At 45.6% G+C, this 25,298-nt stretch overlaps 1 protein-coding gene across 31 annotated transcripts in view; it reads right to left on the bottom strand.

Moving 5' to 3' along the window:
* Window positions 1-25,298, bottom strand: part of ARNTL (aryl hydrocarbon receptor nuclear translocator like) — a 110,236-nt gene that overhangs the window by 64,510 nt on the left and 20,428 nt on the right. For 30 of the 31 annotated variants that reach the window (XR_004435975.1, XR_004435974.1, XR_004435976.1 and 27 more), the window contains one exon: window positions 13,755-13,827. The exons of the other annotated variant lie outside the window; for it this stretch is intronic. The gene's annotated coding sequence lies outside the window, so the exon portion shown is untranslated. Of the gene's footprint in view, window positions 1-13,754; window positions 13,828-25,298 lie in introns of those variants that run through there. 31 annotated transcript variants of the gene reach the window in all.

A 25,298-nucleotide genomic window follows, 5' to 3' on the forward strand; every position in this document is an offset into this window, starting at 1 on the left:
TGAAAATGATGGGACCTCATAACATGGGGAAGACTGAGGAGGAACAAGGTTAGTTTTGTGTTTGTTTTTTTAAGAACAAATCAAGACTTCTGTTTAGTTACGTTGTGTCTGGGAAGACCACTACACTTCAACATGCAGTCAGCTGCTGAATGGGCAGTGGGTATGGGAGTTGGGGGCTCGGGAAGACAACCTGGGCTGGTAACAAAGATTTGGGACTTGCCAATATATGGGTGACTGCCAAGATGAAGCCACTCAGGTCCTCCACCTCTTGGCTCCCGCTCCAGACATGCACCTAGTGTGTCACCTCCTACCAGGGCTCCAGCCTCTGAACTGTGCTCCTTCCGCCTGGGCCCTTCCCACTTCTACAGCTGATAGACTCCTTCCTAACCATCTTTTAAGACTTGCTCACAACGGCTCGGTGCAGTGGCTCATGCCTATAATCCTAGCACTTTAGGAGGACAAGGTGGGAGGATCGTTTGAGGCCAGGAGTTCAAGATCAGCCTAGGCAACACGGCTAGACCCTGTCTCTACAAAAAATTACAAAAAAAAAAAAAAAAAATCAGACAGGCAAGTGGCACATGCCTGTAGTTCCGGCTACTTGGGAGGCTGAAGCAGGAGGATCCCTTGAAGCCCAAGATTTCAAAGTTGCAGTGAGCTAGGATAGCGCCACTGCACTCCAGCCTGAGTGACAGAGCAAGACCCTCTCTCCAAAAAATAAAAAAGACTTGCTCACAAGTCACCTCTTCTCTATGAGGTCCTCCAAGAGAGAACTAGTGTCATCCTCTCTTCTCCCACAGCACCTACTGCATACGTTGGTGACAGGACAAACCCACGTGTCACTTTATGTATTTATACCTTTCCTCCCTGTGTGCTTCTTGAGGTCAGTGACTCTATTTCTCTCTGAATCCCTTCACCTAACATAAGGCCTGGGCATGACGGACATTTGCTAAATGAATGGAGTTTTCCTCTCTGCAAAGAAATGCAAACTAAATTATATAAATGCAGACCGATTCACACTGCAGCTTCTGTCTGCAGGGGGGGAAAAGTGAAAAAATAAGGTGCTGTCATTGAAGCACTAATAAAGCTCAATGGGGCAGAAGAGTATCTTCCTTTGAGGAGTTTCTTAACAAAAAAGAGCTTCAAGAAATCTAAATGTTGAGTATCTCAGGGTGTTGCAAGGTATAATGAACCCTGTACCTAATGAAGGTGTTTTGGTTTCAACTGCTGAAACACCCAGTTAGTCCAAAACCAGTGCACTCAGGAGTTGGAGACAGAGGGAAGGAAGCCAACATTCCTTCTCATTCAATCTGGACAGTGATCCTGGGAAGCAGGTCCTCTTAGCCTTCCTTTGCAGACAAGGACAAGCATCAGGGAGTCAGGTGATTAGCCCAAGGTCACAGAGCTGGGGAGTACAGGAGCCAGGATGCTCACTTGAGCCTGCCCAACACCAACGCCGAGCTCCTTCCAGCCTCACAGAGCTGATACAGGTTCATGCAGTAGGCAGGGTCCCTAGGACCACCCGAACCCCAGACTGCACCAAGGACACAATCTAGTAGTTTTGGAAAGGGAATGTTATTTACCCATAATGACTGAGGAGTTACCAGCAGAACCGAAGCTGGAATCTAAGTTTCTGATTTCCAGGCCAGGCTCTCAGGGCACTGTGTATTCTCTCACATAGTCTTTAAAGGGCAGAGACAAAGCAAAAAATTAAAAAGCTAACAATCTAATCTATCTGCTTACAAGTACCTTAGAAATAAAAGTTGAGAGGAAAGGGAAATTGTGTTTTTTGTCAATTATGACTGATATGTGACCCTGGGGCCCCACTAATAGTTGGGAAAGTAACTGAGCAGCTGTCATTGCCCCACGTGGGTTACAAAACCAGCAGCACAAATCAAACTGACTGGCACATGGCAGGCAGTGTTCTCATATGTTCAGACAAACGTCTGCTGTCCACCTACTAGAAGCTGAACCCCAAGCAAGGCAGCAAAGAGGGAGAAAAAGACCCTGGAGGTGAACTGTGGCTTTCCTACTCACTACATGTATAATATTCAGTATATTAACTTCCCTAAGCCTCAGTTTCCTCATCCATAAGAAAGAATGGGCAGCCCATTTCATAAAGCTGCTCTGACATTCTGAGGACTAAGTGAAATGGCACATGTGCTTGGTACACAGCAGTCACGCAGTAAACATCAAATGGTTGGTAGTTTGTTCATTGCTGGGCAACCCAGAAGAACTTATATTTACTGTAGAAAAAGGAATGCAAAGAAAACCCCAGCGACACCAAAGTTCTTGTAAAATCTCAGTAGGGTGAATTAGTATCCTCTGAGGACTTACTAAACTATAAAGAAAATCTTTAAGAAATTTTCAGTGGCTGAATATTTCAAGGCAGGGCTGGGGGAGAGGCAAAGTGAAGGGAAAAGGAAAGGGGAAAAGAGAGGAGCTGAATTTGAATATATCAGTGTATTGGCAAGGTCAAAAGAAGTCAACATGTACATAAAAAACAATGTAACTTTATCTCTAGTGGATACAGCTGTATATTAATTATTTATAGTCTGTCTTCTCTGTCAGACTCCTGTTGAACCTTCAATACCCCACCTACTTTTCAACCCCACCCACTTAGAAGGTTAGTCTTTCCTCTATTAATTAGTTCCTATTACTGGACACATTATTTGCTTGTTAGGCTCCCATATCAAATACTAAGCTCCTGAGAATACACATTGTGTATGATTCATCTCTGGGTTTACATGGTAGCCTTCCTCTCACTCCAGGATCCTCAGCCAGTAGCCACCAGCTTGGAGCATCCCCAAGGAACTTTCTCTCTACAGCAGGAAGATGAGAGAGGACTCATATTTATACACCGTTCATTCTGTGTTGAACATCTGAGAGGCACCTGACAAATATTAATTCGTATATACTTCCAAATGCCCCTGGGAAAGAATTACTGTCCCTATTTTGTAGAAGGAGACACTGATGCTTAAGTCAGGTCATCAGCCAAAGGGTCACACTGTTAGTAAATGTGATGATGTCAGGATTTGAACCCAGGTCTGTCTGGCTCCAAGTGTCTCTTTCCACTACGCCAGACTGCCCAGCATGGGTCTGATGAAGCTGAGGGCACCCTCAAAGGATAAATGGCCTGGGCATCAAGTCTACTCAGCCTCATAAAAGTGAAGTTCTAAGAAGTTCTAGTTCTAAGAAGTCAGTAAAGGGTAAACTGTTTGCAAATGCCAGATACCAGCTCGGAGCCACAGAGGAGGGCTAGAGAAGGTAGAATTCAAAATTTCACATGGAGTTAGCACGTGGTAACCTGACCTGTTCTTTCTAAGAAGGAGTCTTGAAATATAGCCTGGACCAAGAGTTCACAACTACCAGTTAAGGCCCCTGGCTAAGAATCTGCAGATCCTTCCCAAATGCTAAGGTTTCAAACCTTCATGAACATGAGCCTAAGCGTTAGCACTCCTGTGAGAAATCTATGAACAAAAGTGACCACCAGAAGTCTGGGAACATCACTTCCCTTTCCTTTCCTCATCTAGCTCAGTAAAGGAAAAAGCCATGGGGTGTTGTAGGCAAAAACTTTATCTCAGCCTCACAGCAGTCACTTGCCATCTCTCGCTCCCCAGGTCTCTGGGGCCCAAGGCCTGGTACTCCCTGGCAGGGCCCCTGCAAATGCTGACCCGGCCTCAGTATTAATGGCTCAGCCCTCGGTGGGAAAGGCAAGCCAATCTGGCAGAACTGTGGAAAAGGAAGCTGTGATTTGGCTGTAATTCTTCCAAAGGCTACCCGGTGCAACTGATATCCTTAATAATTATTTAATAATTGTGTACAGTATTTAGGGAACTTTTTTGTCACCTTGCAGGATGATAACCATCATCAAAGTCAAGATATAAAAAATCATATAATTAAATCTACAGACATATATTTTGAATGCTTTTCTAAGATAAACATGTAATTTTGATGGCACTTTTTGTGAGGCTTTTAAGATTTACTTTTCTTATACACATTTAAGCAAAAACTAGATTAGCAAAGCCATAATGGGATGTTCCTAGGAAGAGCATGAATTGGTACAGCCTTTTTGGAGGGTAATTTGGCAATATGGATTCAAACTTTAAATAGCAAACCATTTAAACCAAAAGTCCTACTTCTATGTATCTATACCAAAGAAAATGTCATGCAAAAGTTCACAGGTGTGCACAAAAATTTCCACAGCAGCAATGGCTGCAATGGCAAAAGATCAGAAACAACCTGAGTGTTTACCAATACAAAATGAAATTTACTTAACATACAACCATAACATGGAGTACAACTTTTAAAAAGTAACAAGTACATTTATCTTTTTTTTTTTTTTTTTTTTTTTTGAGGCGGAGTCTCGCTCTGTCGCCCGGACTGGAGTGCAGTGGCCGGATCTCAGCTCACTGCAAGCTCCGTCTCCCAGGTTTACGCCATTCTCCTGCCTCAGCCTCCCGAGTAGCTGGGACTACAGGCGCCCGCCACCTCGCCCGGCTAGTTTTTGTATTTTTAGTAGAGACGGGGTTTCACCGTGTTAGCCAGGATGGTCTCGATCTCCTGACCTCGTGATCCGCCCGTCTCGGCCTCCCAAAGTGCTGGGATTACAGGCTTGAGCCACCGCGCCCGGCCAGTACATTTATCTTTACATATGGACTTGGAAAAATAACCAAAATAATTGACAGCTGTAAAAAGGAAGTTGTAGAACACCATGCACAGGGAGAGTCTATCTTTAGAAAATAAAAGGGAAAGTACCTATGTTGTGGTTGAGGGCAAAGGGTAGGGGTGGAGAGAAACAAGCAAACACGAAAGTCCAGGAGTATAAGAAGCAAACTCTCAAAAGTGCTTATGTTTGAGGAATGGTTGGAAAAGGTTGAGGGCGGTTACAGAAGATTTTGTTGCTTAATTAAGTTAAAGCGCTTCAGTGTTGTCTGAATTTATCACAAGTGTTTATTACTTTTGTGATGACAAAAACAAAAAAGTTTCTAAAAGCTCAGAAAATAGTAATTTTTTAAAATGTTGGTATTTGCAAGGGCACCCCGACTACAGTGACCATCATTGGAAGCTGAGTCTTCTCTCTGCCCTCCGCATGTGGCCACAGTGCTGAGCGTGCACTAGCTAGCAGGAGGCACAGACTCATCTGAGGAAAGACTCCAGAAGGCAGTTGTCTCAAGTTCTAAGAAGCTCAAACCCCTTGCCTATTTCAACAAAGACTCTGCCAAAGGTCAACTATTTAATTATTTTATTCTTAAAAAAAAAAAAAAACTAAGTATCTTTTATTTTTCAAATTTACACCACCATAAATTACTGAATTAAAGCAGTTCGCTTGTTTGCAACCTCCCTTCAATAGTAGCTATTGAAATTTATATCCTGCACTATTTAAAATTTTATGTTGATATATAAGCCTTGCTGAACACTTTTTTAAAATTGTTAATGAGGAAATCCCACAGAGAGGAGAGAAGGTAATTCTATTAAATCCAAAAGAGCCTAAAATACTATTATAGCCATTTGAGCTATCATAAGAAAGACAACTTAGCAAGTAAAATATCCTTCCTATCTATGGTCACAGTTGCTAGTGGAAATAATTCTAAATTGATGCACAGTATCTAAGGGGTATTAGTTATATTAAGCAGAGACTACAAACTCAATTACCTACAGGGGCTAAGCAGGCCATGGAAAGGTACAGGGAGGCTGCGCCAGCCTGGGGCAGGCTGGAGAAACAAGCTCCCAGCAGAGGGACCACCACTCTTCCACACTGCCACAAGGAAGATGGGCCCAGGCCCACCAGACCTTTGATTTCTCACGAAGAGCTGGAAATCTGGATTTTGATTCAAAATCCACCCATTTTTAAATGTTGGCCACTAATTTAAACATCTTAAAACACTATGAGTGCTGAACAAAACACATCTGCAAGCCAGATGCAGCCAGGGGGTAGAGAGTTTTCAACCACTGCCTAAAAGTATCTATGTGTTTTTCAAATGGTGAATTTGGCTCACTTTTATTTTCAGAAAGATGGGAAGAGACAGAGCAATGGTACAGAATGGAGACAAAAAACAAAACGGTCAAGTAGCTGCTATTAAGAAAATATTTCTAACATATTTGTGAAGACAATGGTAGCTGTTTATATCAAATTCTAAGGAAATTTTTTATATTTATGTAGCTATACAAGGCACAAAACTTGCAGAGAGAGAATTTCTCAGGTCTAGAGTAAATAATAACTCAGTGCATTCCTGACAGTTTACTGTCAATAAACCTCTAAGAACTTCCTATCAGGTATTGTTTACCATAAACATTTTAAACAATAGTGACCATGGAAATAATGGCTCTTCTTTGCCAGGTGCTGTCCAGTCATTTGGTACCCAGGGTCATCAATGTGGGTCATGCATTCACTAGACAAGATTCCAATAAAGGCCAACGTAATAAACCTCTTTCCAAAACAAAAAACAAAACAACAAAGGACATAGACTCAACATCATAAAATTGTGCTCCAGCATTTTTTTTCAAAGACAAAACAACAATAGATACACTTGTACTAATAATAATATCTGGACATAATGTGCAATTCGAAAAGCAGTTTTCTTATATAGCATCTCCCTTTCATCACAGCCTGCATTTTAGACTTTATATCTGCTCCAAAGTCTTCTTATAGTTATTATTAACAACAATACTTTGACAAACAACAACAATAACAGATAATAAATATTTGGTGTTTTCTACATACCAGTCACAGTGCTAAGCATGTTTTCATTCCACTCTCACAAGAACCTTATACAGGTTATTCTAATGATTACAATCCCATTTTACAGATGAGAAAATGGAGGCCAAGGGAGCTTGGTGGGTTTGTCTTAAGTCACAATGCTAGACAGACATGGAGCTGACGTTCTGAAGCAGGTGGGCCTCCAGAGCCTGAGACCGGTGTGCTGAATGCCCCTTGAAGGAGGCGCCTTAGAGGCCAGCCGCACTTTAAGCCCATCTCAGTTTGCTGCTGGCAAATGTACCTAGGGTGTGGCTAACGTCCCCCTTGTCTTCCTCCCACATCCACTTTCCCCATTTGGTCAGAAGCCATTTAAAAATTTTATTTTTCCCAGTCAAAAACAGTATGAGTCAGTTGAAGCTCAGCCAGCCTGGCCCTAGAGAGCACTGGAGGCCTGGTGAGGTGCCCTAGGGAACTGGGCTTCCCCCGCTGCCAGGCCCCTGCCCAGCTGGCTAGAATCTAGGTAGGGTTTTCACATCACTGCAATCTCAATGAGGTCTGCGAAGAGTGTCCTGGTAGTCATAACAACCCTGTGAAGACACCAAGGTACCAAAGTGAGGGGTAGGGGAAAAGGGAGGTGCCTTCAGATCAGGAGGGGAGAAGACTTTGCCAAGAGCTATGATAGATCCACTATTCAAAGCCCCATGTTAGACCTCTGAGAGATGGAGATATAGCAGAGGGATAAACAACACAAATAAAAACACCATGCATGAAAAAAGCACACATCCACACATACATGCACACACACAAACTGCACCATGAAGCAGCTTCTCTTAAGGTAATGACCTCGGGCTCTCCCTCAGTCTCCTATAGGGCCATGAGCCCTGACTGTACAAAGTACTGCTCTGCCACAGAAACCAAAGTCCAGGGTACATGGACCATCATGACCCACCATAGGCAGTCATCCTCAGAGTGTGTGCAGATCAAGAAGACCAGGAGAAGGGCAGCTGGTTCTGCCCTGAGAGGCAAAGGGAGCCCCTTTCCTTAAAGAAGGGCAGCAAAGGGGTTGTAAGGTAGAGAAAAGAGCAAAGGGAGGGGGCAGAAGGAACAGACCTTAACAAGGCACAGATGTTTCCTCAGCACAGCTGGCTCTGGTGCAGAACCATGGAAGCAAGGGTGAGGGCCAAACCCCAGGCACGTACCCAGTGAGCTCCAGAAAGGGGGAGGCCTGGGCTGGCTCTTTTATGGTCCTAGCCCACACTCCTGTGATGCAAAAGGCAAGAAGCGGCTGTGGGCAAGTGGGCAGTCCCACAGGCTCTCGGTGAACTCCATGCTGAGCACCTGTCTAGAGTCCTAGGTACTCCCGCCATCCTGGGGCTCAAAGGGGCTGCCCAGCAAGGGAGCGAACATTCATTCATTAAATAACCACATGAACAGAGGTCATGACCTCCGTGACAAGTGTTGAAAAAGGACAGACTGCAAGGACCTGGAGCAGAGGGAACGGTAGTGTAAAGAAGAAAGGGTCAGAGCAGAAATCCACAGCCCAGCATCTGGGATAAACTCCTACTCTATCACCTACTCAATGGGTCAAGGCCTCAGTTTCCTCACACAGTGTCTTTGGGATAATGATGACATTTACCTCAGCCAACATCTACCAAGCCCCTAATACAAAGTAGCTACCCATGAAGCATTCTAACAGTGCCTGACACAAGGTGAGCAGCCCATAAGCGCTAGATGCTGGCATGGGAATGGTGAGGACAAGACCTAGCCTTCTTATCAGTGAGGTGGGAGGGCTTCTGAGGAGGAGGCAGGCCAATCAGCTGAGTTCCAAAGGGTGAACAGGCATAAGCTAGGCAAACCAGGCGAAAAATGCATTCCAGGCTGAGGGAAAAGCGTATGGAAAGTCCCTACAAGGGGAGGCAGCATCACAAGCATTTCCAGCCAAGGAAAGCGGCTCCAAGAGCCTGCTGGAGGGCCCTGGTCTGCAGGACACCTCGGGGCTGAGAATGGCTCTCTTCCGAAAAGCTTTCCTAGATTACTGTGAGCCCCCAAATAAAAGCTGCACTCTTGGCACAACTTCTTAGGTCTCTGGCAGAGTTAGGAAGTGAAGAAGACACAACAAGCATCAAGCTTAAGGCCCTGAATGAAAACATGAGAGTTTATGTGCTATTGGCTAGGTGCATTGTGCTAGCTCCCATGCAAAGTACAGACACTGACTTGGGACCCCTGGGGTCAGAGCTTCTTCCTATTTGTTAGACTCCTCAGTATTCACTGGGGAGTTCACAAGGTTTAAAACAAAGACAAAGAGGCCCTCAGGCACCTCCACGAAGGGCCACTAGGTATACTCACCCTTCAAGAAAAGCATTCTCAGCTGGATTAAGCGGGAAAAATGCTGTCAGACAGTGGTTGGCAAGAATAGATATTCTGGCTAATTTAGGAAATTTGGGATTCATCCAGGACCAAGGTGGGTGGACCTCGCTCCTGAGAATTCCTTGATGGATTATTTTTCATTTTGAATTGCTATTATCGGTCCATCAACAACAAGAGCTAAAAAAATAAAAAGTCAGGGGCAAAGAATACAGAGAAGAGACATTTCTGAGGTCTCAGCATGCTGGGAGACACAACAGGCAGTCACAAACTCAAGCCCAACACAACTTGTCCTGCGCTCAAAGCTGACAAGAAGAGCGCCCCAATAAACCCAATGGCCAATGAACCTCCCATTTCAAGTACATTTTATCACATTATAAATCTGTTGCTTGACTGCACAAACAGACCAGTCCTCACTCTTTCAACAAAAATTTCCTGAGCCAGGTAAACTATGCTGGCACTTAGAACAGAGAGACAGAAAGAGAGACGGAGAGACAGAGAGAGAGCGTGCACGCGCGTGCGAGAGAGAAAGTATGTATGTGTGCGCGCGTGTGTGTATGTGTGTGTGGTCTCCACCCTTAAGGAGCTCAGGTTGCTGAGCATAACAGATAAGTAAATCAACAGTAACACCTTATGATAAGTGCTTTGCAAGAGAGAAAGACATGAGGGTGTTCTGGGAGCCAGGAGGAAGGTCATTTTCAGGTCATGGAGAGGTGCTGGGTAAGGAAGGATGGTATCCTGAAGAGTTGGGGGAAACTGGAGTTGAGTTCCCAAAGTGTGAACAGGGACCACGCCATTCCCAGGAGAGGGCCCAGCACTGCAAAGACACTAGGAAGTGATGGCTGTTGGTAACTGGGCTGAGGTTAGAAATGTGAGTTAGGGAAAAAGGAAAACCCAAAGCGGAGTGGGGGTGGGGGGGGCAAAAGTTGCAGGGGGCCAAAAGTCAGATGATGAGAAGACTGTAGGCCCACCGAAGGGGGTTACATTCTAAGCAATGAGGAGCTCTTGGAGAGTTTTAAGCAGAAGAGAGCTCTGATCAGACGTGTGTTAGAAATATGTTGATAGGAATGTGGGCAGTGGAGTGAGGGAGGAAAAAGATGAACACAGGATGACCAATTAAGAGGCTGTCATAAAACAAAATGATGAATCCTAAACACAGGAGTGGAGAGACAGAGAAGAACAGAGTTAACAAATTAGAAGATGAGCTCTTCAGGATGTGGTAACCAAAGGAACACGAGGGAAAAGACAAGGCCAGGACGACTCTTGAAGCAGAAGCAACTGAGGAGTGTGGACCAAGTAGGCAGCACAGGGAGAAAGATGCATGTGGCACTCGGGAGGGGACCGACAGGTTGAGGTGCCCTCAGGGCAGACCACTAGGAATGTGGACTGGGAGGAGGTTCAGGTCGGATATGGAGATATGGGTGTCTTCGAGACAGGGGTGAGTGGTGGATGAGCTCACCCAGGGAGGACGTCAAGGATGACGTGAAAGGGACCAAGCCAAACCAGAAACTAAGGACAAAGAACCGAGAACCAGCAGAGCAGGCTGTGGAGGCTGGGATCTGAGCAGCTGGAGGAGAACTGGGAGCCGACCCAGCAGAGGCACGCTCAGCAGAGCTGAAGAAAGCGAGGCCTGGGGTGGGAGTCCTCACTGCAGGGAGCAGTCAGCTGGGCATTAGCAATGGCAGCCAAGCAAAATAATTAAATCTGTAGTCACCCCAAGAGGAATTTTATGGATTTTACCCCCAAACAAGCTCACTGTCTCACTTCTTGGACAGGCGTTTCCCTCTCCACCCTGGTCTCATTGTCTTTTATTTCAGAGCATAATCATAGCTGATGTCACATTCTACATCTCACACATGTAGACGTCTGCTTCACGACAGCAGAGACCTTGTCCTGTTTCACCTCTACAACCATGGTGCCAAGAGCAGTGCCTGAGAGGCTAAGCACCTTTTACCAAGTCCTTTGGTTCATTTGAAGCAATAAATAATTAGTGAGTACATAACATACTACATGCCAGATTCTGTGCTACAATGCTGGGGATACAGTGAAAACCAAGACAAAATAGGAGCCTGCCTTTGGAGCTCAAAGCTGGAGGTAACTGGAGAGAAATGCCAAGAGTTTAAACAAAAATGACATTATAATTGTCATAATGCTAGGACTGGAATCTGACTCTCATGCCTTCTAGTGCTATTTTCTTTCCAAGCCCAAGGCTGCTGCCTTCAACTAAATTTTATCTGGGGAAACAGTTAAAGTAAGTGTTTGAGGTTTGGCCTTAGTCTCTTTCAGACTTCCCACACTTCTTCTGCCCTTTCAATAGACTCCTAAGAAGAGGAAACACCCACTACAGGCTCTGAATATTTAACCTGAGGGACTCAATCTATCTCTAGTCCTTCTACATTAGTGGGAGGAAAAATTCCAGACACAGGCGAGAAAAAGCAGGAAGTAGCATAAGCCAGGGATTATACAGACCTGGGTTCAAATCCCTTGTAACCTTGCAGAGGTTACTCAACTAAGACTTATTTCTGGCTGAAATAAGAATACTGTTAATAATTCTCCCCACATAGGTCATTGCAAAGATGAAATGGGATGATACACAATAGCACTTAGCACAGGACTTAGTACATAATGAGTGTTCAATAAATCATGGCTCTAAACCAGTTACACCTGTTGCTTTTATTACCAGCTCTCTAACTGCTATACTCACACAAACCAAGTCAAGAACTACTTAGAATTCAAACCAAAGAAGGTACACTCAAAATATTCAGAGCACAAATTGATACATAATGCAATCATGAGTGGAGGAATTATCCTCAAGTCCCCATATTTGGACAGACTCTGCAGTAAGAAGGTTTATTTCAATTTTTGGTCCACTCTATTTTCTCCTCTAATTTATACAACTGCAACTACTCCCCCAACAGATCACATCTTGTCTCATGGCAAGGGTCCAAACATGGGCTGGATTCCGTGGTGCAAGTTGTGGCAGAGTTATGAACACGACACCGCAAAAGGGAGCATAAGAATACAATCACAAGCCTTCAGTACACACAAACTCCCAAACACAGCTTGGCTCCAAAGAAGGAAATGAGAACCGGTCACAGCATGCTTTGCCTGCCTCAAAGCTAAAGCAAAGGTTATTCTGACAAGCAAGTATCTTAATCTTATGTATCTCCCTTCTTTTACTACCCAAACCTTCTATGAGCGGTCTATTTTTGTAACATCTCAATTCTTTATCCTTCATTTATGTCCAACTCCATGTAACCTGGCTTCCTCTTTCCTTCCCCTTCTGTGACATTACATTCCTCAAGGCCATCTGCAAAGACCTTGTCACAAATTCAGCAGCCTTCCTACAGGTCCCTTCTCCCTGGTCTCCCCATTCTCTTCCCTTCCTGGGACTCTCCACCATGGCCTCTGAGTCTCTTCCATCTTCTTCCTATCCCAAAGTTATGCATGTTCCCCATAATCAGCCCACTGCTCATTTTGGGGAGACCATGTTTAATCCTATGGCTTCCATTCTACATCTCTAGACTTAATCTTCTCAGGCTAGGCCTCAGCCCTGCATTTCCAATTCTCTGCTGGACATTTCTTATGGATGATCACTGTTATCTTGAATTCAACATATCTAAAACCAGATGCATCAGCTACTCCTCTCCACTCCCAACATCTACATTTCTGTCAATGATACCACTGTGAACAAGCAAGTCTAAACTTTCATCCTCTTTGACTCTCTAAAGTCTAAGAGACTGAAAACACTATTGGTTCTCCCTTTGCAGTATCTCCTCCATTGAACCTTTGCTTCCATTTTCACTACTGCTCACCACAAGACCTCATGTCTGAATGACTACCGCCTTCCAAAAGGGGCCTATGCCTCTTGTCCAGCTATCAGATGGATGCTCCTAAAATGTAAACATCACTTCTGCCACTTCACTTCTTTGCCGAAAATAACTTCAATGGCTTCCCACTGCCTTCAGGATAAAGTCTATGTGCCTTAACCAGGCTTTTAGGGTCTAGAAAAGGAGTCTGTAAACTACAATCCGCAGGCCAAATCCAGCCCACCACCTGCTTCTGTAAATAAATTTTACTGGAATACCGCCACACCCATTCATTTCCATATTATCTATGGCTGCTTGCATGTTACCACAGCAGAGTAGAGTAGCTGTGACAGAGACCACATGGTCTACGAAGCCAAAAATATTTAGCATCTGGTCCTCTACAGAAAAAGTTTGCTGATGGACTAGAATCGTCAGACGCCAGCAGATCGCACCACAGTTCTTGCCCATGACTCCTTTCGATGAAGATTTTGCTCCTATAGGACTGCTGCTAAGCCCACTTTTTTTACACCTCACCTCTATGTTCTCAAGCCCCGAAAATCTTCTTTCACTCCTCCCTGGAGTTTTTTCAATCTAGCTTGCCCTTCAAAACAGAGCCAAAGCTCCACCTCTCCATAAGGCCAGCTGCATCCATCCCCCGCACCCCTTGGTTCCCCTCCTGTGGCCTCCCTCTCTGCATCTACCACAGAAACCTACAGCGAGATTTCACTTTTCCTATGTACCCCTTCAGCCTGCCCTACAGGCTTCTCCAGGTCCAGGACTGGTAACCTCCACAAAGAACTTGCCAATGACAACTACCTTGCCTTTCATTCCAAATACCAATCCTCAATAGCATAATTTGGTAAGAAGGCATCAAACAAACTTACCAATGAAGGCCCAGGATTCCACATTGGAAAAGTTAAGCTTGGGTCCAAACGTATACACTCTAGCCAGCACCACCTAAAAGCCAATGAAATAAAAGTTTAGCTTTAAATTCACAGCACCCAATATGTTTTGATTTACCATACTCCTGGGATGCCCATTTCTGCTTCTTTGCCTAGAAAATCCCTGCTTGTCCTTTAAATCTATTGGACAGTTTTTACCTATAAGCCTCCCCAGTGTTCCAGGCAGGCCAGGCACTCCCTCCTCTTAGCACCCATGGAACTCTGGTGGCATGCCTATGGTAACACATGCCACGTTATGGCATAACTTCTTGTTTAGGAAGGAGAGGGGGTTTCTCTACACTGCAGGCTTTTCAAGAGAAGAGATCTATTAAGTTCACCCCATTCCATACCCCCAACTGCCTAGAACACTACGGGCACTTAGATGTTCCTCAACAAATACTTGTAAAATGGATGGAAAAATAACCTACTCAATTCATTAAAACATGCTTTGATATCTAAAATTCGGCTAGGCCAGAATTTTCACCATAAAAATGAATACCTCAACCCCACTGCCTTTAACAGGCAATGGTTTAAACAGGAAGGACCAATGAAATTAATCTAAATACTCACCTTTGGAATGACACTCCCCTGGACAGAAACCACTAGAGGCTCCCAGAATCTAAGAAGGCAGGCCCAACTCCACAGCCCAGGATGTTGGGCCTGCACCAATTGGCCCGGCTGCAGTCTCAGCTTACTTGGTTTCCCCCTGATAGACCCTATCATCCAGACAAACAGGACTGGTAGTTCCCAAAACCCTCTCAGCTGGACATCTTCCTCCACTCTTCTCCACATTACCTCCATCTACTGAAATGGCGCATCCATTTCAAACATCATATCCCAGACCAAGTTCATGATGGGGCCCCAAAAAGTGTTTTTTAATCTCTCTCCATTTTTAATCGTGAGAAAATACATGTCACACAAAATTTACAGTCTTAACCATTTTTAAGTGTACAGTTCAATGGTATTAAGTGCCTCCATATTGTTGTTCAATGATTACCACCAGCCATCGCCGGAACTCTTTTCATCTGCAAAAAACAAAACTCTACACCCACTAGACAACAACTCTCTCTTCCCTCCTCCCCGTAAACCCTGGCACCCAACAAGTTTTTGTCAAAAGAATGAATACATAAATTAACGAATATATGAATGAATGTGACTCAATCCTCCCCACAAAAGCCAGAAGCACTGTTTCCTTCTGCTGGATTCCTATGGTACTATCTTCACATCTTTTTAGATTTATTTCAATAAATCTTAAATGATCCATTTTTGCAAAATTATATTCTCCCTCTGGAAAGGAACTATGACTTATTTGCAAAGTTAAACTTAGGTCCAACAGCATGCATTAGGCCTGTCTTGCATGTTGCTAGATCCATTGGTCAAGTCTCAGTCCTTACCTTGCAGCTTTGACACCATTTAATCATGCCCTCTAGCTCTCCTGGTTTTCCACCCACCTCACCGGCTGCTCCTTCTCTTTGCTTATTCTTCTTTATCTCCCCACCTCTTATGTCAGAGTGTTCAGTCCTTGTTTTCATCTCTTCTCTGTCACTCCCTTGGTGATCTCAACTAGTCTCTTGGATTCACACATATCACCTCCATGCTGATGATGCTCAGATTTCTCTCTGAGCCTGGACCCCTCCTCTGAACTCCTGACCAGGATATCTAACTGCTTGTGTCAAGTAAGAAGTAGATGGGAGCTTTGTGTAAGACACGGTGAGAAAACACAGACCCCTGACCTGCTCCTCCCAGAGTCATATCTGCTTCAGTTTAAGACAACATTCTTCCAGCTGCCCAGACCAAAAATTTGGGAGTCATTTTCATCTCCTTTCTCTCTCACTCTGTATCTAATCCTCACTAAAACTGGTTCTTACCTTTAAAATGTATTCAGAATGTGACCATTTCTCACCACCTCCACCGTCCCCATCCTAGATTGCTGCAACAGTCTCCTAATTGGTGCCCTGCTTCCCTGCTGCTACTCTTGGAGTCACTCTACCTCCACCCATACTCTATTCTGAACAGAGGAGGAAATCTGGTGCAACATGAATCAGATTGTGTCATTTCTTTCCTTAAATCCCTTAAAAGCCTTCCCAGCAAGGATGATACCAAAAGGACAAATGTGCCTAAAGCAGACTCACAGGCCTCGGGGCAGGCTGGGGGCAGGCTGGGGGCAGGAGAGTCAGTCTCCAAGCCAGAGTCCTCCTCTCCCCCACCTATTTCTCCACTGGCAGTCCTGACTGTATCACCTATCATCTGATTTCTCAAAAAAGGAAGCTCTTTAAAGGGAGGGAAATCCAATCAATCAGCTTCCTCTTCCAGCTGGATACCACAAGAAGCCAACAACACTAACACTTCTGAAGAAGCAATAAGGTACATCGAGTATGCCAACACCTAATAATGTTTCCAAAGATAAGGCTAGCCTTCCAGAGACTCATTCTTTATGCCCTTGGTGGCAGTGGGGAATCTTCCATAAGACCTCCTTCTTCTCCCTGCCTCCATCTGGCCACCAAGTCTTGCCTGTCTAACGTCTCTAGGACTCTATCCCTGTCCTCCACCTCACTGATGCTGTGGCTGGAGGTGAAGTGCAAATAAAGTAAGTCAGGACTCTAAGCTAGTTTAGGCATCCTCAGTGCTCCTTGGAGCTATAGCAGTGGCCTCCGAACCTATCTCAACACCTCTTATCATTCACTTCCAACCACAACCCCGGACAGTGTCCAAAATGATTTTAATAAAACCTAACCTTGATCAAGTCCCCTGCTTTAACCTCTGTGAAGAGTTCCTGCACTGCCATACTATATATTCTTCACAATCTATTATAGTAAGCCATGGTAAACAGTCTTTTTTATCTTTCCTAGATGCATGTTGTCTGCCTTCTCCTTTAAAAGACTCTGGTTGCCCCAAAGGGGGTGGGCAGACGATCCGGCCCAGATTAGAACTCTCCACTCCCTTGCAACAGTGATGGGTCCAGAGGCAGGCACATCACCAACCTGGGCCAATCAGAGTCTTTCCCCTAAACTGATATCTAGATGTAGAGAAACGCTCTCCCCCTTCACTGGGATTGTAAACTGAGGCTGCTGGCAGCTATACCCCCTCAGGCAGAGCAGCCTGTCTGCAGTAGAGAGGTCTGATGCCAACACACAAAGAACAGAAGGCAAGGAGCCAACTGGACCGCTGGCAGCATCAACTCGCATTCCAGAACTTCTTTCTTTTGCGCACTCCTACAGCATCCTTCCCAGTCATGGAACCAGTAACTACCCACTTACGCCTCAGCTAGCTGGAGTCCCAACAGGCCTATCACGCCATTTTCTGTATCTGTGCCTTTTCCCACGTTGTTTCCTCTGCCCAGAAAGCACACTCCCTGGATTTTTATCCAGCAGCCAAATTTCCTCTGTGGAACCTCCCCTGAGGGGAAGCACAGTTAGTCCAGTCTTCCAGATCTGCTCTACAATGCCTAGAATACACCCCTCTGCCATGCTTAGACCCCTCCCTCTGTCTCTGTAATCTCAGAGCTAGCTAACTGCTCAAGCTAGAAACCTCAGACCAACCTAGTCTCCTTGCACTTCCTCACTGTCCTGATGGAACTTCCTGTCCTTCCCTTCTGCTGCAGTTCTACTGTCACGGCCAGGACCTCAGGACCTTCTGCTTGGACGTAGGCAGCAGCCACCTGGGCTCTCTCCCCTCCCCCTCTTCCCATCCCCCTCCCCCTGCTGTCAGGGCTGGGCCTCCATGGCCCTCCTGCACCTACAGAATGGAGCCCTTGCATCTAAACTAGCCCCGACCTATATGCTCCAATTTCCCCCAACCACTTCCACTCCCAGCAGGATGGAGCAGGTGCACTTTCCCCGATTCCACCTGCTAAGAACAACGAAAATCCCTGGGCATTCTATGCTAGATGACTATAAGAAGACTCCAAAGGGTAGACTTCCAAGAAGGCAGAACAGCTGTGACCTCAGGACCCAAGGAACAACACAGTGGTGAGCTTCCTGCATTTCCTTTTCTGCATATAGCTCAGGCTTGGAACTGAGGAGACCGGCAACCCAGAAATGCCAAGGGGCACAAAGAGAAAATACCCCAACAAATCTCCCTTTCAAGACAGAAAACTTGTAGATAATAACCACTGTATTTCAGCCAAACACCACACACACACAAAAAAAAACCCACAGTCCTACTCACAACCATGCCAGCAAAGTGCAAGTGGCATCTACAACAAACCCACAGCTGACCTTACGCTTCATGGTGAAAGGCTGATGCTTTCCCCAAGACTAAGAACAAAGCAAGGATATGCACTCTCAGCACTCTTGTTCAACACAGGACTAGAAGTCCTCGCCACCACACTCAGGCAACGAAAGGAAATAAAAAGCATACAGATTGGAAAAGATGAAATGAAACACTCTCTATTTGCAAGTGATATGACTATCTATGCAGAAAATCCTGAGAAATAAACAAAAAAAAAAATTCTATGACTAATTAGTGAGTTTAGTAAACATGTAGGATACAAGATAAAAACCCAAAAATCTATTGGATTTCTATATACTAGCAATGAACACATGGATACCAAAATTTAAAATACAACCCCATTCGCAATCAGTAAAGAAAAAACAGAAATAACTATAATTTCTCTCAGCTAACCATTCTGTGGTTTAGCCACTTGAGGCCGTCTGTGCCATGAGGGCAGGGATGATATATTGTTTTGCTCCCCAGTGAAATAAAACACCTAGCGGGGACCCAGCATCTAGTAGGTGTGCACTATTTGTTTTCACAGCTCACGTCCTGCCATCTCTAAGATGAAACTTCTTCCCCATATGCTCCTAGTGAGATCATGGTCTATTAAAAAGTCCCATCTCCAGTTTCAGCCTTGGCAGGTCATGACTGCCAAGGAAGTACGTGGGAAACAGTTTCCGCTCCCACTCTCAAACACACATGGGTTGTTACCCTTCAGCCAGTGTTTGTAGATGGCAGGCATTGGAAGTAGACTCCAGTAGGCATATCTCACCCCCCTAGAGGGCACACTCAGTCTCTCCCATGTCCCATGTCCCTCTAAAGGGGTCCCAAGGTTTGACCCAAAGACCCCAGAGAAAGTGAGACAATTCCCAGTGCTGCCTCACCTCTGCTGTGTGCTAGGAGGGATTCCAGGTGCCCTCCCTGTGTCTGAAAGCTTAGTCATGAATGGGAATTGCCCATCTGTGCCGGAAAAAGTACTGCAGAGTGAAAGAAGTTATGGGGGACAGGTCAGGGTCCAGAGAACACTCAGATATCTTTTTCCAAAAAATTTCCCCTCTTGCTTCTGAGGGTAGGAAGTGAGACTAATACTCATTAGGCAAAGCCAAAACCTCAGAATTATCTTGGCTCCTTTCTTTCCCTCATGCCCCACTACCAATCCCACAGCAAAAGTTGCTGGCCCACCTTCAGAACAGATCTCAAATCTAATGGCTTCTCCCCACCTCTATCACCCCAGCTCAGGGCCAAACCTTCCGCTCACACACCTGGATAACAACCACAAACACCCGCTTCTCCCCTGCATCCCCCTTGCTCCCTCAGTCCACTCTCAACACAGCAGCCAGAGTGAGCCCTGTGAGACATGCCTCAGATGCTGTTGTTCCTCCTTCAAAACTCTATGTTCTGGCTCCTCTTGCCATTCCCAAGGCAACCAAATCCTTACAGAGACCCCAATGGCCTGGCCCCCACAACTCCATGCCCTCATCTGCTCCCACTCTCCTTCTCTCCTCCCCACTCCATGCCAGCAGCCTTTGTCTTGCTGTTCCTTTTGCATAAAATGCTCTTCCTCCAGCTAAACACATAGCTCACTTCTCCACCTCACTCACTGCAACACACAACATGCCATGAGTTCACCGGAACTCACTTCCTTTTTTAGGGGGCACATGGCTAAACTCCCTTGCAGTCAGGAGTGAACATAGGTGACTGAATTCTGGCCAGTGGGTGGGAGGGAGGTATGCTTCCTCCAGATTGGCCCATAAAGCCTTCCTCACAAACTGCCCTCTTCTCTTCTTCCTCACGCTCCAGCATTTGAATGGAAAGGAAGCTAAAGCCCTTGAAGAAGGCAGAGACACAAGATAAAAGGAGTCTAGGTCTCTCAATGACTGCAAGGAAGGCTGCCTGCTAACCAGGAGCAGTCAGTTTGGAATTTTTCTGCACAGAAGTGCAGTTTTGTTGTGTTGCTACACTGAGATTTGGGAGTTTGTTTGTTAACCTAACAATTTGTTGTACTTTCAATGAGGCCTTCTTTGACCACTCTATTCAAAATCCTCCCACTTCCCATCTGACCTCCTGGCTTCATTTTTCTCCATAGTTCTCATTACCACATAGCATAACGTATATGTCATTTATTATATGATCTCTATCTCCCCAAGTTAGAATATAAGCTGAAGGTGGGAGTTCTGCCTTTTTTCCCTTTGCTGTACACCCTGGGTCTGTAACAGTTCTCAGCCAGTTGTAGGCAATCATTTGTTGCCAATGAATGAATGAATGGAGCACATGGACTCCAAGGTTAGAAAGGCTCACTGAGGCCCAGCTCTGCCATCTACTAGCTGTGTGACCTGGGGTAACTTACTCTACCCCTTTAAGGCTCATCTTCTTTATCTGTAAAATGGGGGAAGTAACAGTACCTACCTCAAAGAAATTGGGAATAATTAAGATCATGAACATAATGCCTTAGCTTAGTGCCTGGTAACTGCTCAGGTTCTGTACATGACGACTGCTATTGTTAATCAGCTTGAGGCCAGAAGACAAGACTGGGTTTCAGGTCCTAGCACGGTCAGTGGCAGGGCAACATTTCAGAGAGGAAGAGGCTGAATGGATATTTACATGCACAAATTCTTCTGGAAGAAATCAAGACAAACACCTAGGTAGTGAGATTCAAAAGCTGCCTAAAAGTTCTCAGTAAATTGCCAACAATCAGAGGAACCTGCCAAGTGGGGGCAGGGGCGATGACAAGTGTATGTGGAGTCTGCAGAAAAGTGCTGCTTGTGGAGAGAGCACCACCCAGATGACGAGAGATCACTTTGTGCCTTTTAAGAAACAATTTTCACAGCAAAGCTCAAGAAAAGAGAGAGGCCTCTTGCATCATGGGGACAAGGTAATAAGGCTATAAAAATGGAACTCAAATAAACCACACACAGAGCCCACATGGGCCCAATTTTCCAGGGAAAATAGCAATTGCACAGCATTTAGATGGGGGAAGTCACACTTGTGCCTCAGCACAGCAAACAGCTTTCAAAAATCATTAGGCTGCAGAAAAGTCACCAGGTTTGCCAAATTAGCAGTGCCAGCTCTCACCTGCCTCCTCTGTCACACTCACCTCTTTCTACAGATAAGAGGACAGGGACAGTGATACTCATCAACAGCTATGATCCCCCAGGAACACGCAGCACCCTGCAGCCAGGATAGGACGCCACAGCAGCTCTAGCCTGGGTCACCCTGCTGCCCCTCTCCCGACGCCCTCACAGCTTTCTCCTTGGCCCAGACCTATTCCTCAGGTCTCACCTCCTGGGATTCTCTGCAGCCCTGGGCCTCACTGACAAAATTCTTAAAGCTCGTCTTCCTGTGGCCCCTCACGGCTCTCACCAAACCCTCCTCCCATCCCCACCTCTCCAATCCCCCTCATCTCCAGCTCTGGTCTCTTTTCCACCTCTGTATTCCTGAATGTTGATAATCTCAGCCTCTAAACATATGGCATCTGTCCATCTTTCTGGTTCTAGTGACTGTTCTTTCCCCAAATCAGAGGCAGGACAGCTTCACGGTCAGAAGCACAGAGCCTGGAGCCAGATGAAATTGGTCTGATCTTGGCTCCACAGAAGTATGATACTGGGCAATTAATTCATTGCTATATAACTTAGCTTACTCATCTGTAAAATGGGGTAATAACAGTACCTCATTTGGTGGATTATGTGAGTTACTACATATAAAGCTCTTAGAACCATGTCTGGCACCTGATACTCTCCATAAAGTGCTACTATGCCCATTACTACAGGCATCCGATTCTTCAGCCAAATCCCAAACATTGCCCCACGTCCTTCCATCTCTATCTCGTTTACTCAGGCCTTTTACCTTTGCTGAGAATGTCCAGCCTCCATTTCAGCCTGTCCCTCAAGGTGTTGACAAACACAACCAGTTCCATAAAACCTTTCTTGATTCTCTTGCCCTTTAGCCCCATCCTGCCCAGCAGTGAGGCAGAACTCCTCCCTTCTCTAAAAGGATGGAGCTGACTTCTCCCAGGGCCCCCTTCTTAATCTCCCTTGAATAACCATTGCTTTATCCTTCCCACTCCCTGGTCATGAGCTTCTCAGAAACACGGGTGCATTGGGTTCTTTCTCCCTAAAGTTTTATTCCTTGCAACCTTATATAGTGTAAACATTTGCTGGTTTAACTGAAATGCAACGCTTACAGCCCAAGTCTACATAATAAGCCACCAGAGACTGAAACAATAAAAACAACAACAGGCCGGGTGTGGGGGCTCACGCCTGTAATCCCAGCACTTTGGGAGGCCGAGGCAGGTAGATCACGAGGTCAGGAGATAGAGACCATCCTGGCCAACACGGTGAAACCCCGACTCTACTGAAAATACAAAAATTAGCTGGGTGTGGTGGTGTGTGCCTATAATCCCAGCTGCTCCGGAGGCTGAGGCAGAAGAATCGCTTGAACCAGGGAGTCAGAAGCTGCAGTGAGCCACGATCGCACCACTGCACTCCAGCTTGTTGGCAGAGCGAGACTCCATCTCAAAACAACAACAACAACAACAACAACAACAACAACAACAACAAATCAGCAAGTCAGAGGAAGCCTTCCTCATCGCTCCAAAGCCAACACATACCTCAGGCTCAAAAGCAGTACTGGGGACCAAGTCAGTGCTGTTTGTCAATTTCATTCTAGTTATTTCCTAATGACCAAAAAATCAAATCCTTTCAGCAAGTCTACAACCTGCTTCCACTACTAAATGGCATTTCCAGAGAAGATCACTCGCAATTAAGGAGACGTGTTTTTTCTCGGAAATCTTATTTACTATTTCTTGTTTTAGGGCATTTCTAAAAATATCCTTAAGAAGAGATCACTGTTTATTTTATTTTGTTATGTTTTCATCAGACGCAGGAATACAGATCTCTTTGATTTTCACAGGTAGATTGCTCCTTCCAAGGATTTATTGGCTCCTCTCCACACTCAGGAATAAACAAGTCACGAGTTACTTGTATACACACAGCCTTTCACTTACGACTAATTTCCTGTTACTGTTTCCCTGCTTCCTCATTCATGAAAACCCCAACAAAGATGATTCCTAGCATTTTAAGTAAATTTTTTATATATCCTCATGACATTCTTCTTGAAAAAAGAAATTCTGATTCTTTATTAAATCTTGGGCCATTGCCATTAGCTAGACAAATGCCAACTAATGAAATGATTCCATAATACACAGAGATGACTTACGTAGCATTAGATGAAAGAGCAAAAATTAGAAGCAATCTAAATGCTCCATGACAAGCTCATGGCTTACTGAAAATATTCCCTTGATAGAATATTATACAGCCATTTTAGATGGCCATAAGGAAGACGAGGGACCCATGGAAAAGGGCTGGGGCATAATGTTAAGAGTAAAGAGGCCACAGTGCAGGGGAAAGGCCAAGATCAGGGAAAGGCCAAGGTCAATTCAGAAATTCCATCTCCAAACAGCCAAGAGGAATGGGAAAGGAACTCTCCCTACGTTTGCAGAATGAATCCATCTCTGGATGAGTGAACAACTTGCAGCCCCTCGGACACTCAATGTCAAGCTTGGCACTCTCCAGTGTGGCCACCAAGCTCCCACCTGAAGGCCCAGCTCTTTCCAAGTCTCTGAGGCTAATGCTGAGCAAAGGCGGGAGGGATTTGCTTGCTTCCTGCTAATCTGACAGGTAAAGAAAGTGAACCAAGAAACTGGGCATCTCAGCCAAGGCCTCCAACTACTCAGCCCCTTGTCCTCTGTTGGTTCAGTTGAAACTCTGCCACCCCGAAGGTACCTGAGAGCATGGGCTCTGCGTGCCATGTGCAGGTACACAAGACAACTCCACCTCTGGAAGAGAAAATGACTCCAGAGCTTCTCTCCCAGTGCCCTCTCCTCACTCCACCACAATCCCCAGTGTGGACCCCTCCTGCCAAATACAACAGGCCATAGTCATTGCCCTGGAATTACAGTCTTCCCCTGATGGCCCCAAACCACCTACCTAACCATGCCTCCCCAAGGCATTCACCCCTCCCCAGGTATGGAAGGGGCAGCTCTCCTGTTTCTTCTGCCACCCCCAGAAGCTATTCTCCCTTCACCAACCCAGATCCCTTACAGGCCAGCTCAAGCCTTTTCTCCTGCACCCTCTTGCCCCAGCCACCTCCAAACACATGGGTCTTACACTGCCTCCCTTGAATGACCCCAACCTCTCAAAACCTGAGTAGCCAAAAAGCCAGACTCTTATATGTGAAACAATCAGGTCACCTAGATGCTGTCATCCAAGAGACTCCTCTCACCAAAATTTGCTCTAAATGTACCACTGGAGACTCTCATTTAGGTGATTGTCAAGCTCTCCCTTGACACTCTCTTGGGAGGGGGCACAAACATCAGACGGCAGTGATGCTGGAGCCAGGCCCCCTTGTAAGGGTCCTGATGGATTAAAGAGCTCTTTCCACCTCCCACAGCCGCCAGCAGCAAGCACTTCCTAAGCTCCCACCACATGCCAGCTGGGGGCGCAGACCGCCTGAGATACAAATCTGAACAGGCCAGTCTTTGCCCCACAGGAATTCCAACTGGAACAGGAAAAAGTGTGAGATAAGCCCCACTACTGCAGTATGATAAATGCCGAGCAGAGAAGGCAAAGTGAAGGGGAACACAGAGCACAGGTGGTGGTGATTTAATTCAGCCTCAGAAGGGACTGCAGAAAGGCTCAGAGAAAGCCACATTTGAGCCAGGGCCTGGACAATTAACAGAGACAATGAAAATACTGGCAACCATGTATTGGGTGCTTCCTGTGTGCTGAGCACTGTTTCCAACACTTTACCTGTGTGCATCCAAACTCATTCACTCATGCATCACTGAGCCCCTACTGCCAGGCACTAATCCAGGCACTGGGGATACAGCAGTGAACAAAAGTTAACACTGGTGCCTGCCTGCATCAAGCTTATGTTCTGTTGAGAAAAAATAAATAAATAAAAATAAACCAAACAAATAAGGAAAATGTATAATATATTAGATGGTGATAAGTGCTAGGAGAAAAAATAAAGAGAAAGGGAAAAAGGGAACATCTGGGGGCAGTGACCCAGATGGAACAATTTTAAATAGGGTGACATTTGAAAAAAGACCTGAAGAAGGTGAGCTAACTAGCCATACACACCTCTGGGGGAAGAATGTTCCAGGCCAAGGGAGCAGGCAGTAGGAAGAGCTTCAACAGGAAGCATACCCGGTGTGTCTGAAGAACAACATGGATTCCACTGCGGCTGGAGCAGAGCTAGAGACGGGCAGGCAGG

The sequence above is a fragment of the Trachypithecus francoisi genome, unplaced genomic scaffold (genome assembly GCF_009764315.1).
Source record: "Trachypithecus francoisi isolate TF-2019V2 unplaced genomic scaffold, Tfra_2.0 Lachesis_group8, whole genome shotgun sequence".
Lineage (NCBI taxonomy): Eukaryota > Metazoa > Chordata > Mammalia > Primates > Cercopithecidae > Trachypithecus > Trachypithecus francoisi.